Source organism: Zootoca vivipara, chromosome 9 (genome assembly GCF_963506605.1).
Source record: "Zootoca vivipara chromosome 9, rZooViv1.1, whole genome shotgun sequence".
In the NCBI taxonomy this organism is placed as follows: Eukaryota; Metazoa; Chordata; class Lepidosauria; order Squamata; family Lacertidae; genus Zootoca; species Zootoca vivipara.
Genome location: NC_083284.1, coordinates 28580683 through 28597595, shown reverse-complemented (window position 1 = coordinate 28597595; position 16913 = coordinate 28580683). Strand labels below are relative to the sequence as shown.

At 39.7% G+C, this 16913-nt stretch overlaps 1 protein-coding gene across 1 annotated transcript in view; it reads left to right on the top strand.

Annotated features, from left to right (window-relative positions):
• NDNF (neuron derived neurotrophic factor) overlaps nucleotides 1-16913 on the top strand; it is a 35175-nt gene continuing 18262 nt past the window's right edge. Inside the window, exon 1 of the mRNA XM_035113180.2 lies at nucleotides 1-498. The gene's annotated coding sequence lies outside the window, so the exon portion shown is untranslated. The remainder of the gene's footprint in view (nucleotides 499-16913) is intronic.

Sequence of the window (16913 nt, the reverse complement as noted above, 5' to 3'; positions counted from 1 at the left end):
ACTCAAGTGACATTCAGCGCGAACAACACACTCCTAACTCAGCCGGGCAGGCAGCGAGCGAGTCGCACACAGGCGCCATCCCCCTCAGCTCCTCGGCGCTGAGCTGTTCGCTCGTTTTTGAAACATTACACGAGAAAGACAACTGTGGGAGAAGCGAAGGGAGCCTCTCCAGCCAGGCAATTTCGCCCCTCGCCCCTCTTGACTTGGTCTCCTCTCCTCCTCCTGAAGAATGGGAAGGACCTGCCCGGGCTTTGCCTGCCGTTCTTCTTCCCGCTGAAAAACGGAAAAAGGGAACGGACGAAGGAACTCTAGCATCGGGGCAACGCGACTTCGAGGGAAGTTTAAATCCCTCTCCTCGCGCTCTTTCGCGGGCAACGAGGAGCCTCGGTCGCGCTCGGTTCTCCTCAGAGCCCGCCTAGCCTCTTGGTTCGCCTCAGAAGCGCGCGCGAAGAACTTGGGGCAAAGTCGGCGCGGGCCAATCAAGGCTGACCCGTTCAGGTAAGCAGAAGCCGAAAGCGGAGAGGTTGGCGCGCGGGGCTTTCTGCGCTGCGCGACTGGAGGCTTCGCACCATGGAGGGGCGCCCTGTGCTCTCGGCTCTCGCCGGGCTGAGGAGCTCAGACAGAAGCAGCCTAAGCGGGGGCAGAGCAGGTTTGGGGGTGATGGCGCGCAACGGACACTTGAGGTGGGACACTCGGAGAGGGGAGAGCAGCGGGTAAGGGCAGCCCGTGCCTCGGGCAGCGGTGGCTGCCGTGCCCCACACATGCCGAACTCAGCTGTGCGCGCGCAAGCCCAGCCTTACGATCCAGCGCCCTCTGCGAGAGATCCTGGGACAGGCTGGCTCTTGGAAAGCTGCCTTCCCCGCCCCGTCTTCACTTCCCTCTCCACCTGTTTGTGGAGCCAGACAGTCCAACTCCTTGGCTCCAAAATGCACCCAGGTCGAGCATCCGTACCGGAGAAAAAAAGCGCGCGGGAGGAGGGGGGGTAGATGACTGGAGCGCAATAGCCTCGAATCTGCTTTGCTGTCTGATGTCAGATCAGTTAAAGCGGATTAGTTACCTCTCGGCACCTTTTAAATCCAGCTCTCCGATTTAACACACACACACACACACACACACACCAGCCCAGAGCCCCAGTTTCAGCGCAAGATCCAATGCAAGTTAGTACGGTAGCTGCTGTGAAAGATATCGAGATAACTCCTCGTGCCGGATTAATTAAAGCAGTGATATTAAATTTGGGGACAGGACTAAAGTTAGCAGAGTAGATTGTTGTCTCACACACGCACTCACGCCGAATCTGAGGTGACGAATGGCTAAGGCAATCTCACCCATTAAAATCTGGGGGTTTTGACCTTGATTTTTGTAAGTTCAGGTTGGCCAAATACTAGTCTGCACCCCCGTTTCTCTCTCTCTCTCTCTCTCTCTCTCTCTCTCTCTCTCTCTCTCTCTCTCTCTCTCTCTCTCTCTCTCTCTCTCTCTCTCTCTCTCTCTCTCTCTCTCTCTCTCTCTCTCTCTCTCTCGTCATCTGATGAGGCAAATCTGCCTGCTGCCAGTCTGCTTCATCCCGTGTCTGATCTTCCCATTATCCTCTTTACTTTGGGAAGGGTTCTTCGTGCTGTTGGAGGGGAAAGAGAGGCATGAACCTGAGATCAAGCCAACTTGCTTTTCTTTTTCTGCGCCGGGGTGAGGGCGGGGGAGCGGCGCAACTTCACAAGACTTGCCCACAAGGTTTCCTTTCGCCTCCGTCGCTCCAAAGGGGCAGCGTCTGAGGGGCTGAGCAAATCTCCTCTGGCTGGCGGAACCGCGTCAGGAGAAGTTCCCCACCCGCGATGAGTTTTCGGGAGGGCTCCTGTTTGAAGCCTGTTCTCGCATGGCATGACAGTTTGGTTCTTAGGTGGGTTCCCCTTCTCCTTTCCTCCCCTTCTATCCAAAGTTATGGACCCTCTCATTACTCCAAAGAAGGAGCATTCGGTTATTCTAATCTACCTGCTGCCGCAGCACCCCTGAAACCTCTCCTTGTAGTGGCACAGTGATCTTCTGGAAGACGGTAATTGTGGGAGAGGCTAAGGGAGACCAGGAGAAGGAAGAAGGCTGGAAATAACCCAGAGGCTGCCTATTACTTAAAAATAGCTTCTTTTCTCCCTCTTCCAGCTTGTGATCCTGTAGTCTCCTCCAAAGTTTTCCTGCAGCCTAACCACTTGCAGGATATGGGGCTCTGGCATTTGTCCCCACCCACATCACCACCACAGTTTAACCAAAGCAAAACTCAAACAAGCTCTTTCAAGCTGAAGTTTAAACATCTTAATTGACTTCATTGATTTGGTTACCTTTTCCAAATTGGAGTTAGAGATGAATTTCAGTTTTAGTTTGTGTGCGTTTTAAAAAGTTGTTATACTTCTTATATAAGGATCAGAAGGGGGAGGGGGTAATTAAACTATTTTCTTCTTTAAGAACTGCTCATGATCGATGTTATATTATTATTAGCAAGTTTCTTTTAAACTCCCCATAAGTCTTTAAAACTAGTAATATTTTAAACAAAATATTCTAGAGAAACAAATGTGTGTTTCCAGATGGTTTTGTTTGCTTTTATTACTGCACCTTTTGGAAAATTCAGTGGATTAGTCTAGCAATGGGGTCTGGCAGTTCACAGCAATTAAAGGAACAAAACAAGAAAGATGTTACTGGATGGAATGAAGATGAAATATGTGTGGCTTGTATTACACATTTATTTCAACAGAGCTGAAACTATGACTATAAAGTAACTCTTAATCACTTACAGATACAGCCTTTTATCACTCAAAGAGCATATAATTGAAGGGTATCCCTGCTCTAAAAAACAGCCCTCACCACAAGTTTATTTGTTCTGGACCCATTTAACACTCCTCTGGGAAAGTATTATGCCTTCCTCAAGCTGGTTAGCTTTTTGTTATATATAAATGCAATATCCTTGCCAATGCCACAGAAAGAGGACGCTGCCTTTGAATCAACCACTGTGGGTCACCCTGGAAAAGGGGAGCTGACTATTGAGTCAAGGGACCAGATGATTCTGTTCTTGGTATCTCCACTTCCCTGCTATGCCATTTTTTAAAAAAATCCCCCAAAAGTAAAGTATATAGTAGCATGTGGCAATTGTGAGTAAAGTATATGTTTACAAATCAGATAGTCATTTGAAATGATCCTACAAAATCACAGCTCTTGTATGATTTGTTTACTGTGCTTTGTTGAGATGCTCAGTAGGAAGGAAGGCGGGACCAAAATGGCATAATTTCTGCTCAGTACAGAACTTGCTTGTTTATGATTCAGTCCCCAAACAAAAGGGTTGTAATAATAATGGGATCAAGTCAGAGAATCTCCACCAGGGACCTGATTCACTAGTACTTACATCCAGCTATGTGCCACAGATTTCAGATCTAATGAAACCAATCTTTCCAGAGTTGTTTCACATTTCAGAGTTCTTTCACATTTTCAGAAATTTAACTTGGTGGGGAACCTGCAATAAAAATTTGCAGCAGGCTGATAGTATCAGCTTCTTTATCTGATATAGATTATTTTATGTATACATCATCTTCATAAGTCTTGCTCAGGCCAGTGCATGTCTACTCAGAAGTAGATTGATGTTGTGCACAAGGGTGCTTCCTTCCCATATAAGTCTGCATAGGTTTTAGGCTGCAATCCTGTGATCATTTTTGAGTAAACATATATAGGATTGGGTTGCCAGTTTGATCTTTGCACTACATAAAATAACTTTTCAGTGATGTGCTTAGTCACAATGACGGATACTATAATAAAATATATAAAGTATATGGTAATTGCCTCCCTGGGCTCCTTGAGGAAGAAGGATGGGAGATAAATTGAATAAACAGATAAATAACAATATAAATTAGTCTGTTCATGACCGTATATGACACAACATTTTACATCCAAAGAATAGCTTTTGGCGTACATGTTGTAGAGAAACATTTCAACCCTTGCTGAATATGTAGTACAACTTTCTCAAAGGTGTTCATGGGACCTGGATCTGGACATATCAGTGATCCTACGTCCAGCTCCCACAACCATTTTTGATTATTGCTTCAATCTTTTACACCTACACCCACTAATTTCCACAGGAATCCTACTCAACTTCACCGTGTGGTAGTGTATTAAACTCTACCATTTGTAGTTCCTACCAGCCTTTTCATGTATTGGGAGAAACATCATCTCTTTCCCCCTCCCCCCTGCCCCCCCTGTGTGTGTGTGTGTGTGTGTGTGTGAGAGAGAGAGAGAGAGAGAGAAAATGACTAATAACTGATTTTACCAGGCTCTTATTTTATGAGTATTTTGAACCAGTGTGTCCAGTGTAAGAGGAATGCAATTTTCAGTATAAGGAAGAATAAAAAAATTCAAGTTACAGAACAGTGGAGGACAAGATTAACTCCTCTTCTCTGGTCTACTTAAGATAGATGTGAAGAAAAATATATATGTTAAACAGAAAGCTGGTTTATAGATTTGAAACTCACTAGGTTTTTCTGTGATTGCAAAGCAAGTAAGATTGTTAAAAGCTGGCGCATGTTTGCTACTCTTTTCTGCTTTGTATTTTGATTTTAAAACCAACAGAAACTTAAAGTGGGAAATACCATTCGCAGATTTTTGTTTCTGTATGTTGTTTTTAAAATACTGCGGCGTACCAATTTTTCCTTAATTCTGACATTCTGATATTTCAAAAGATTATGGTTTCTCACACTGAACAAATTCCATAATATATATGAGAAAATAGTTGGCATCATCTATAGATATGTCAGCTTTCTGTGAAGAACATGATGGCTGTAGTGTTTTCATCACTGGTTTGGGGTAAAAAGTACACTTAGTAAAGCATACAACATAATAAGACATATTTTTCTAATTTGAGGGTTTAAATTTGTCACATGCATGTTAGACAGATGTTAGTTTGTAGATGACAGGGGTTTAACCCCCCCCCCCACAAAAAAAACCAGACCTTTATGGCAGCACAGAAGTAGCATTTAATGACTCTAGGTGCTATGTAACAGATGCTCCGAGGGCACACAAGCAACATGATGTTGAATGAAGTGCCCCCTTTTGCATATCTTAAACCTCTCAGATATTCTCTATATATAACACTATGTGTCCCGGCGATTCTAAACACACTCAGAGCTGCATTCTATCTTAATACTCCCAGCTAGTCAGATATGAGTCTGAGGCACACAGTTCTTGAAGCTGGTGTACTGTGTGTACATGCTAATTATGTGTACATGCTTTAAAAACCTGACACGAGTCAGATGAATGCAGTAAGTAGCTATTACGATAAAATTAAACTCAAGACACAACAAACAAGTCCGATAAGCATTTCTGCCCTATGGACCTCAGGGTTTGGTTGCCCTGCTGCATTATGCACCATATGTCTTTCGATATAATGAGGGTTTGATGTAAATCTGTCCCACAACATCTGTTGAAGGTATGGTGGCTAATCAGCATAACTCCTGGGCTATCAGCTGTAGCTCATTTGTGGCATGCACAAGACCCAAGGTTCAGTCCTTGACTTCTGCAAGTAGGGCTCTGAAGGACACCTGTCTGAAACTTTGGGGAGCTGATGCTAGTCAGTGTAATGAGTACTGGACTAGATGGACCAATGGGCTGATTCAACATAAGGCAATATACTATGTTAGAAAATGTCCCAAATTGAAGTTGAGTTAAATTATGCCACTTACATTTCCGGAAAAACAAGAACACAGGTTTTTAATCCAGGACATGGCCATTATGTCTGTTGCATGTCAGTACAGCTGACGATGAACTTTTGTGCAAACAAATTTTTCACATGGTCCCCAGAGATGCTTTTTGCATGCTTGTTCATTGTTCAGACATGCACTTGGCAAATTTAGGGTCTAGAATCTAATGGACCTTTGAACACTATTTTGAACACTATTGTGCTTGTGAAAAGGTACAGCTTTCAATAGGAGCTGTTTAAATAACTCAAGAAGAAAAGTAAGCCTTGCTTGCCAATTCGAAGGTGCAGAACTGCAACTCTGGTATGACCCAATGTGGGTTGTGTAGATCAGAGCTCTCCAGCTTTTGGGCACCTGGGGACACAGCTGGAAATCTAAGCAACTGTTGTATGTACCACAGCATGCCAGTTTCGCAGAAGAAAAACTGGTGATGCTCAGAACCATGCCTCCTCCAAAAAGGCAAAAGCAAAACACCTGCACACATCACAGAACAAATAAAACAGACAAAAAAGAAGAAGGCTACTCCCTGAACCCTGAACCAAACCCTCTAAACCTAGTATTTGTAAAATAAAATAGAAATTGGTAGGGGCAGGGAAACCTTAGTTGAGTGTTAAGTATTATGTATGAGGTTGCTGCAGCGCTCATGGATATCACATTGAAGGCTCCAGGTCCAATGCATCCTAAACTTTTATCACAGGCCTATTTGCTTGCCAAGCCAATTACATAGCATTATTTTTGTGATGCACTGGGACAGCGCTTATTCAGCCTCAACATGTAATTACTGGTGCAGACAAAAATAAGAGCAAGCTGTTAGTACCTAAACCACTTGGAAACACATAATTTATCTCATGATAATAGTAGGAAAGGTTTTATTGCTTTTAGAATCTGTATCTCTCCCTTTGTTTTTCTTATTGTATGCTGCTTTGATAATAATGACCAGACACCGTTAAACTGGAATGTGGGGATTTAAACTTGTGTAAATTCTATTGATTATGAACACGCTTGGAAGGGGGTTAAATTCTAGTGCTTTATGTCGACTGCATTGTGAAATGGGTTCATCATTTAGGGCAAGCATTTTCTTGGTTGCTTTTCTCCAGTTCTGAATATGCCCATTCTTGCCATAATACACGAATAGGTTTAGCATGCAATTCCTCTCATGACAACGGCTCCAAAAATGCTGCCAGAATGATAATATTGCTGATTAGTATGTCTATGTATACTCTTGGTGTGTACATTATGTTTATCCATATGACTGTGTGTCTGGAGACAATTGAGCATTGTTCTATGGAGAAAAGTGACGAGAAAAGTGCAATTTTGAATGTAGGCACTATATATGGTAGTATATCTCAGGATTTGGTGTTGGCAACTTGACATTGCTAATTGATTTTAGTACCTATTTTTTGTTGTTGTTGGCACTACCATTGAAAAGTTAATATTTAATTTGGAAAATTAGGTTGTGAAAAAATTAAATTAAAAGTAATTCCAAATAATGTTGAGTTAACAGAGGTTTTTTTTAGTCTGGTGGTTGGAAATAGAAATTCATTAATTCAAAGGGGCAAATTTACATGTGAGTTTGGATTTATTTGTTAGACAACTTTGGAGGCACCCTGGAAACCATCCATAGGCTGATGAATATCTCTGAAATATAGTTTTAGATATTGCTGCTGTTGTTGTTGGCATCTCTTTGGCTAGGGAGACAATAGAAGAGTACGCTTTCGATCTGGTCTTTAAAAATACAGTTGGACAAGCTGCCACATTCTTACGGTTACACATTATATTAAACATGATCCCTGCAAAACATGTTTGGATCCTGGACACAGAAGCTTCTTGAATGTGAAAGGTGTCAAAGTATTTACCCTTGACTTCTGAAAGCTCTATTCTCTCTCCTCAACATCTTGTGTCAAATATGTTATGAAAAATAGTGAATAAACACATCGTCAGAAATCCTATTTTGTAAAAGGATACACTTCATGATGATATAAAAGAAAAACTTTTAGACTTTGCTTGTCAGTTTAAGAAACTGTTAGAAAAACAAGCCAAAAAATGAATTTTAGATGAAGGAATGCTAGGGCTATGTTTCACTCCTGCGGTGCCTTCATGCAATGAAGCGACAGCTTTAACCACAGAACATCTGGGCCCTAGCTTCTGTTACAGTAGAGCTTTTTAAGGGGAAAGCATGCCTTGTTTGACTGTGCATTCATTTTGAGCCATTAGATTTTGCATTAGTTTTTAAAGGTTAAAAAAGTTTCTGCCACCCTTCTCAAGGGGCTATTTTCAGCATTCTGTTTGAATTTTGCCACTTTGGTGGATGCTGAATCTAATTTGGTTACTAAGCAGGTATTTATCATGCCTTTCCTCAGCGCTTTTTTTTTTTTAAAAAAGGTGAACTTACTAATTAATCTATTCATTACCAAATTTATATTTAGCCGTTCACACTCTTTTTGCAACTTTTATGTGTGTGGTTTTAAAACTAAAGGTAATAGAAACAGTATGTTCTAACTTATCTCATGCACAGAAAACTATTATGGAGCTACTTTTTGAAAAATATGTGTTTATATTTGTTTTGTATGTTATCTTTTATGTCATTGCTGATGGGATTGGTTACTGATACATATAGAAGTAGAAATAATTCATACTTTCATACATTATCTGTTGAACATATAAGTTCAAGTCTGCTCTTGAGGAGCATTATTTTTATTACTCGGTTTTTTAAAATGCTAAAAGTTTAGGTGGACTTTGCAATGTAGCCTGTCATGTATTACACTTAAGTTAACACTTGCCTGGCTTGTACACTGTCATGTACAAATGGATGTCAAAGGTTTCATAAAGCTTTGCATTTAAGTAGCCTAGCATCCTAATGCCACTTATCTGGCAGTAAGTTCCATTGAATTCAATAAGACTTACTTCTGAGTGGACATGGTTAGGATTCTGACTGTTAATCATGAAGCAAATGCATTGAAATCAATGGAACTTAAGTTAGCCCTGATTAGCAAATCCCATTGATTTTAATGGGTCTAGCCTGTATCATCTTATTACCAAGAGTGGAATAAGTGAGGAAAAGCAGTGCAGGGCCAAATCCAGGATGTGATCCTGATCCAGATTGGGGCCCCACACCAGTTCATTCTGCTGCTCTCCTATTTTCTCTCATAGATGCTGTTTGCAGTAAACAGTGTATTTGATGGCAAAAACCAGCCAGGAAGGAGACATCAGGTACACATTCCAGGTCAGGATCACATTCCAGGGCCCAATGTCTGCTTTCCCACCAAAATAAAGGCAGCCAGATTAAGCATGCTTGTTTAAACATGTGACTAATGTTATGCACTTAGAAAGAAGAATAGTTAGGTCTGATTACTTTCACTCTAAATGAAACTGGGAGGCAAAACATCTCCTAGAGTATTTGAGATAAGCAAAAATGATTTTTTGACAATACGCATTAGGGTCCTCTTCTATCCATAATACATCAGAAGAGCCGTTTGGACATGAAAGCAATCTCAATGCATAAGCAAAATTTGCAGGGGACACAAGGCACTGTGGGAGATAACTATCTACTAAGACACTCCAGTAAATCACAGAAGGTAGTGGGACCACCTGAATTCCCAAATAATTCTACGGAGGACTCATGAATAAGTGAAGTCCTTGTTTTAATGTCACATGTAGTTTGGCTTTGGGAGTACAACTGTATGCACACAACGTAGAAGAAAGCCCCACTGAACTCAGTGAGACTTTTTTCTGAGTATAATGTGCATAGAACCAGAATAAATATGAGTTAAGGATTGCAGCCATAAGAGAAAAATGCCTGCCACATATCTGGAGGATATTTACTGGAGCAGTGATTGATAGTGTAGAGAACACATAAGCTTCATGCTGTCTTGGGATGCTTTCACCTTTTGCCAATAGATTTTAATGACTGGAAGGAAGTGCCTTGCTTTGAGCATTTTTTTGAGACGAGAATGTTTTGTATGCACAGATCTATTTAACGAGTTTTAAACTGCTAGTTTCTGGTAGTTGGCTGGAATCAAACTAAGCTAAAGGATACTATAAAGTAGCATGAAACAAGAGGAGATGATTTATTATTTTAGAAAACTGTAGTGGGGTATCTTACTGCAGGGAGAAGTATTTGCTCTTGAAATTGATGAACTGCCCAGGGGAGGAAATCAAAACCAAAGAATGGGGATGCCTTGCATTCAGAGGAATTCAGATACTGCATCCTTACAGAAGATGACAAAGAATAAAACCTAATATTTATTACATAAATGATTTAAAAAAATTAAACTAAAAAAATATTATCTGTAAGCAGCCTTGCATCTCAATCTAGGAAAAAGACAGGATATAAATAAATTTAATAACAATACGCTAGAAGATTAACATTGTATGAGAACAGACTTATGTATAACTATTCTATATTGAACATGACAGCTTTGAATACATTTTTCAATTTTACATTGCCATTTTGCACTGTAACATCTTGTGTCCTACAAACTAATAAATTTACCCTGCACTTGCTAGGGTAAATGGTTTACCTCAATTTAATTCAGCTAATGAAATGGCATGTATTCAGGTACCCAAACATTAGCAATTGGTAGTTTAATACTTCTATGGATTGTTGAAGCTTCTGGCTTGCCAATGAAGAGGCAGTCTCTCCCTGAGTTTAAGCTGAATTCCAGGAGCAATTTATTATTAATCCTTAATGATTTATTCCTCATTAATAAGGTCACAGCAATCCTTGCTATCCATTGGTGAGTTTCTTAAGAATCTAGATACTTCTACTTCACCTCATTTTTTCTAAAAGGTGGTAGTAGATACTGGTAGCTTTTTTTTACTCTGTTAGGTAGAGGTAGTTCCCCCCCAACTTACACAGAAGTTTTTTCAGCTTCTTACACAAATGGCAGCTTGTACCACAAATTACACGTGCATAAAGTATGCAATTGTGCAAGGAAGGAAAGTGCTCTGATGCATCATAATGAGTAAGTACAGATTAGTTTATTACTACGGAGTATTACCAGTGCTTTTAAATAGAAAAATTGGTGCCAGTACTTACCATGAAATTGTTACAGTAAGTGAGCAACTGGGGTAAAAAAGCACTGATTATTATGATGGCAAAGTAGGGTACAGATTGGGATAGTTGTGTTTGGTAATCATCAGCAAGCACTTGGTTTGTGTTGAAGAAAAATAAAAGGAGCTTTTTGGAGTATAGTAGATTTGCTAGGTTTGTGGGGAAATAAACATGGTGTTCTGCTGGTTTGCAGAACTGCAGAACTGAGATGCTAGAAAAATGTGCCCGCCATCCACAAGCTATTACATGAAAATGGATCCTGGATGGTGACCATGGCTGAGCACCTACCAGATGGTGTGACTCGTTAATCTCTCTCCCTCCTACCCCAGTTTGGAGGCAATGTGCTTTCTTTCTCTGTGGAGCACACAGCCGCTGATGGTATACCGTATGTTTCTAAATACCTAGGTTGCCCTCCTTCCCCAGGGAATCAAATTTTTTGTGTTTGGATACACTATGGCTAACTAAGAATTGTTAATGGAGCTTACACATTCTTCCTTGATTATCTGTGTCCCACAGGGAACTCAGAATGAATTCAGCTAATTGATTATAATTGCTACTTAAAGGGCATTGTGGTAACTTCTGTTTATCCTAATTGAATTAGTACCGTACCATATTGTGAATAAAATCTAATAACTGATAGGGCCTTAATACACAAGATGTAGTGATAAGTAGTAGAGATAAGTGAAACATAAATGAACAAAAATAGTATTTTTGGTCTACATTCTCCCAAGACCTGCTGTTCCTAACAAATATGAATATGAAGAAGAAGAAAAAACTGTAGTGTGTTATTAGATAGATTAGGCTTCCAGAACAATGAACACTGAACAGTGGTGCTGTGATTGCTGTTAGTTTGTGATAATAATGAGGTCGTTTTGGTTAAACTACCTGTGCTATTGATAAGATTAATATGGATAAGAAATGCCTGTCCAATAGATTACCATTTTCAGTTAAATTTGACTCTTTGGCCTTGTGTGTTTTTTATGCAAAAAAAGCTTTTAGACGGATAAACTGCATAGCTGCCAAGTTATCCCCTTTTTTAAGGGATTTTCCATTATGCTGAATAGGCTTCCTCGCGAGAAAAGGGAAAACTTGGCAGCTATGATAAACTGATGAGGAGGTAGCTATGTAGAATAGCCTTCTTAAACACTTTTACTGTGTTACAATTTACCCCTAGGCTTTGTGATGGAGTTGGATACAATTTCTAGGTTACCCTTGTTTGCTGCTGGTAGACACATAGTATAAGATATACAGACACAAGAAGCAGGTTCTGTTCCATTTGCACTGCTAAGCTGCCCCTGCCATACATCACAGGTGAATACTCCTCATGCTGTGTAAACTAACAATGTTTGAAATTTCCCTGCAACAGGGAGCATGGCCACCACTTTTGTGTCATATAATAAAATAACAAGCATGGTGTTCTGAATCATCTGGAATTTTTAAATAGTAGAACACTGAGAACAGTTTAGGAACATTTTTTACCAGATCATTATCATTATCATCATCATCATCATCATTATAATGATGATATTCACAGTAGCCCCAATTTCTCTGGGGCTTTATTGTAGCCTAGCTGTTCTCAGGTATGTACATTTAGCATTCTTCTGCTTTATTTACATTTGTATTTGATTTAAAGAGAAAATTATTGCTTTCCTATACATTTTGGAAAATAATAAGAATAAGAATAAATAATAAGAATGAACAACAATAATAAATAAATGCTGTAATATTAATTAAGCCAACAATTGAATACTCAAGACAACCCTTTTCCTCTTTCCAGAAACTCCAATTATCAGGGTCTGCACCTCAATTGAACAGAATGGTTTAGATCCAGACTTAGTAATGCTTAGAATAAAGGTAAAGGGACCCCTGACCATTAGGTCCAGTCGTGACCGACTCGGGGTTGCGCGCTCATCTCGCATTATAGGGCCAATGAAATCAGTGGGACTTTAGTCAGTCATGCTACAAGTAAACCCCTTGAAATTAACTAAGGCTGCAATTCTAAATCCACCAAGCTGGGAATAAGCCCCAATGGATTAAATAGGGCATAGTTAGTATCGCACTATAAACCTGGATCCACTCTAATAACTGAGAATAACAGGGTTTCAGGTCACCATAGACTAGAATAGAGGCTTAAGTTATGAAATCATTTTGCAAAATGTCCATGCTGTTATGAATATGAAAGTGCTTTGCTGTTTCCTATTTAATTCAGATACACTAATTTGCTTGCATTCAGACTGTCTGAATTGACTTGTTGAAATCTAGAAACCTGGTGCAAATTAAACTGTTTACAGAATTGAAGTGGTGATAATGCTGTGTTTCCTTCCCTTGGCTGGAGCATCCTGTGGGTAGAGTTCTGAATATCCAACCAATGAGGAGGCTGCAGGAAGTGGGGCAATCAACAAAAATTACCCCCTTCTACCCCTGTCCCTGGGATCATCCACTAGCCTTCCATGAACAGAAGAAACCCATCTCAGAAGGCACATTTACAATCCAAGTCCATGTGTTTGGACATGTATCCACAAATATTAGTCTTTCTCCCACTAGTTGCTGTTTTAAATACATGGTGGTGGAACACTTACGATGTTTTAGAATTACCAGCAGGTGGAAATGTAAGTGGTGCTTGAATAGCTGCATCTTGGACCAGTCAAAGTATCTTAGCCTAGCCTACCTCACAAGGTTGTTGTTAGGTTAAATCGGGAGGAAGAAAACCATGTATGTCGGCATGGGCTCCTTGGATGAAATGTAATGATGAATGTGATTACAATGGTGATAGGGTTGTAAAAACCAGGAGATCTTCCTTGGAAATCAGAGCCCCTTTTTCATTCAGCTTTGCATAAGGAGGCAGAAACCTCTCTCGTTTTGTGGAATTAGATTGCATTTTGTTGAGACAAACCATCAGGCTGTAAAGAGCAACCATGAGTGATTCCCCAGAGAAGAAGGTAACCCTAAAACATGGTAGGAGCCATTTTAAGCCATGTACGTTTTGACTCATTTGATCAGAAAGGGACAAAAAACATGCTTGTAGAAAACCCGCTACATTCTACTAATTGTGCACATGCACAGTTTTGATTTATTCCCCTGAACTGTTTTAACTGAAATAAGATTTGGATTTGGATTTGCATCCTAGTGTGATTGGGCTTCAGCCTGGTTAGCAACAGGGATGTGTTTCTCCTTTATCCAGCACTAGTTCCCTCATAAACAGGTGCTGAAAGGGGTGGGCTCATTTTTGTGGGGCATTAAAAGTTTGTGAAATGCATTCCACCTTTGTTTTGGCACAGAACATAAAATGAAACCATGCTGCTCTTTGTGTAAACAATACAGCCAATTTACTTAATCCAGATTCATCTATTCAATTTACAAATCTCATAACACAGTAATAAGATCTCATAATAAATTTATGTACCACTTGAGGAGAAACCCTCTGAACTACATTAAAACAACAAGAAAAGTTTCCTCTTAATTAATTATAGCATGACTTCTTGGCACACATTTGTATAACATAGATACAGATAATTAAGACAAATTTGGCAGAATTTACATGGGAATAAATGTGTTAAGCAATATATCCATGGCTGTCCATGCATGTGCAAAGTGGACTTCCACTCACTTAATGGAATTTCATATTCTTGTCTTTCTCCTGTAGTCCTCCATGCAGCCTCAAAATCTGCTCTGTGGATTGAAGGCTTCCCAGAGCATATTTTGGGGTTGCATGGGAGGGGGCTGCAATGGGTAGAGAGGAACATGAAATCCCTTCCCATAAGTGGAAGTCCATTCTTTTCACAGATGGACAGCATTAGATACACTCAATGCATTTAGAATTGTACAAACTCCACTAAAATGTTAGATTCAACCCATAGTCTGTGTTGAAATGTCATTTATTACAGGGAATTCTGACAAATAGTTAGGTCAGTGGAAAATTCTATTTTTGTTTTTAATGGTCTTTAATGAAACTTCTGTGTTAACTACTTCCTCTTTGGTCACAATAGAATTTAATTTAATTTAACTTTCAAATTCTTCCATGAGAAAAAGTACCTTGTAGCTCTGAAGACAAACCAAACCAATGTGCTCTACTTTAAGTAAAAAGCAAATTCTCTGAGGTCAGCGATTACACCATGTCTTAATTGAGCCTCATGTCTCCTCATATTCCTTTCTAATTACATTTATAAAGTAAATCTGAAAAATCATTTGACTAAATATAATTCCTACTTGGCAAGGTATCCGTTATTTAATATGGTGCATGATATTTAAAAACCTGAAAACATGCCATTGACATGCTTAAGGTCTCTGGATAAAATCATGGAAAGTAATAGTAATAAATATGTGTCTTCTTTATCATCTTTTTGGTGCAATGCCTTCAGTAATAGTGCTTTATGTTTATGAGTAATGTTCATCTAAGGATGGTTGAGAAACCTTTGCTAAATCTCATGATGCTTCTCAGAAGCAGATAATTGGGCCCCCAACACAACTCAGTCTATCTTCTACCTTTGAAAAATAGAATTCCCTTGACGTACATTCCAACCCCCACTTAATCTGGAAATAATAATGAAGAACAGGAAAGCAACTCAAGCAAGCTTCCTACCTCCTAGTCTCTACATATGTCCTCCAAATCCCCCAACAGCTCCAGAAGCATGAAGATCCTGAACTTTGAACTAATTACCCCCCTCCCTGCCAAAACATTGTTTTCTTTTAGTACTTCTTTCTTAAAGTCATCGTTAAAAAGTTTGGGGGATTTGAAGGTTTCCAGATTGTTGTCATGGTCACTCATCTGTGGTACGCTGACCTATGTGCCTGTTTATATGCCCTCTTTCTTTTTTTCATGAGTAGCTCGCTAAAGGACTAACCTTTCCCCTACCATGGACAAATAAACACAGAACAAGCAAGTATAAAGCCTTTGATCATTTGATTTTGATGGCTCTTAATCACACCGTTTTATGCATAGCCAAGACATATTATTTTTGAAAAACGAAAACCATTGCAAAAAATGATTTCTTGGTCAAGATAAGACTGTTTTCTGTACATGATTAGAAGAAATGTTTAGAAACCATAACATCGCAGAGAGTTAATAGCTAGGTTGGGTCTAGAGAATGAAAGATGGAGGTGAAGTGAAATTATACCCTGATTAGTTCAAAACAAGTTTAGACTGGCTCAAACTGGAACACCAAAGAAGGGCCTTCAGATTAGCTCAAAAAGCACAGTAGCATGGTTGCCACTTACAGCTTCCTGTCCAGAATTCCAGCTCACTTCTAAACTTTTAAAACCTTTCATTTGATCAAATGCACATAATAATAATTGTGTACTTAGCCTTGGAAAAATCTTTTGAGAAAGCGCCACAGTAAAGCTTAGCAGTTTGTTTTATGGATTAGACAGGTGGTTTTATGGATTAAGGAACAGGAAGCTGTTTTCCCAATTGAGGGGTGTATAAATGGAGTCCTCCAAGGACCAGTATTTCTCAACTTGTTCATAAATGTTCTAGAGTTAGGGGTGAGTAGTGAAATATCCAGGTTTGTGGACTATACAAAATTGTTCAGAGCGATTAAAACAATAAGGGATTGTTTAGAGCTTCTGAAGGATCTCTCCAAACTGAGTGAATGGGAAGTAAAATGACAATGGTTACCCACTCTGACTGTTCTTCACATTGACTTGTCAGTTACAGATAATTTCCCTGGGCTTCGACAATTAATGCTACATTAAGTTCCCAAAGTGAGAATAACAGGGAGGAAATCAGAAAGTATATACAGTATATACATTCTAGATAGCCCCATGTTGTTTTCAACCTATAGAACCAGCTGGCTTTAGAAATCAAAAAGCCATGTAGGCCAAGCAACATTACCCCATTTTTAGCTTTACCTTGTATTTGAAGTCACTGAGTTCAAAATCTGATCTCATTTTATTTGCACATGATTTCTGTTTCTTAACACAGGGCTGAACGCAAAGAAAAGAATAATCTGGTCTGTAACTACAATGCAGTAAATGCAGTAAAAAGAAAGATATGTCTGAGGTAAATGAGTTCAGATTAAATGGTATAGAAATGATGGGCCCAGATAAAACCCTGGCTGCTACATTTTGTACCAGCAGGAGTTTTTGAGCACTTGGGGCCAGGCTAGCTAGAGCATGTTGCAGTACAGTAATCTAGGAAGAAATTC